The following is a 1,014-nucleotide window of genomic DNA, read 5'->3' on the forward strand; positions in this document are numbered from 1 at the left end:
ATAATTCACATATGCAAAGGCCCTTTGAGATTATCAGTCATTTTTAAGAGTGTAAATTAGGCTTAAAACCAAAAAAGTTTCAAAGTAACTGTTCTAACTCAATGACATTTGCTATCATTTGGAGCTCTTAAAAAAAAAATCTACTCCAGATCTTGAAGGAAGTTTTCAAGCAGGACTCCTGAAAATCTCGGGAGATCTGACACCCAAACATTGAGTCAATCTGATTTGTATACAGAATTCTGGTATCTTCAATGAAACTTCAGATGTGTGGATTCTAGATTCACATTTTACTTATTGTCACTGCACACTGAGCAAAAGTGGCCTGTGTAGAAGAAAAGTAAATAGGCTTATCTGAAAATGTATAACAGATAAAGTTCAAGGTGATGTGACCTGGTCGGTTAGGCTGAGTTGTCTAGGGAAACAATACCAGTGACATCGATATCTATAAGAGATAGAACTTTATGTCAAGAAAGTGTCCAACTCCAGTACGTGGTGTTGATTTTCACCAGAGCCCTCTTCAGACCCACGTAGCTACAGGCTGACGATGCAGAAAGGTGAATTGGGAAGCAGGGAGGCCACAGCACAGTGGGTACAGAGTCATGTGGATCGATGTTGGTGGGAGCATGGTAGGGCAGCAACAGTTTTGCAGGTTGGTGGCCCACGTGGGACTTCCCTTGGAGGCAGATAGAGTCCCAGGGCCATGGAAGGCAAAGGACAAGAAGGAGAAGTTCCCAGGGTCTCCCTTATAAGAAGACCACACCTCCAAGGAGGTATTTTCAGTCTGTGACCTGATTGATAACTTGGACTCGACCCTTAAGTCCTGAGATCTGATCCTGAAGCTTCTAGACCTTTGAGTCACGTTTGAGTCCTTATCCGTAAGTCTGTCTTGTGGATAGAAGGCCTTCCCGATCTTCCAATGTGAAGGGAAGTGAGTTGGAGGATCAACACCCAAACAAACTCACTGCCATCAAGTCAATGCCAACTGAAAGTGACCCTGTAAAGTGTTTCATAGCC

This window comes from Echinops telfairi, unplaced genomic scaffold (genome assembly GCF_000313985.2).
Source record: "Echinops telfairi isolate 266 unplaced genomic scaffold, ASM31398v2 ScPeMD7_12;HRSCAF=54, whole genome shotgun sequence".
NCBI classification, from domain to species: domain Eukaryota; kingdom Metazoa; phylum Chordata; class Mammalia; order Afrosoricida; family Tenrecidae; genus Echinops; species Echinops telfairi.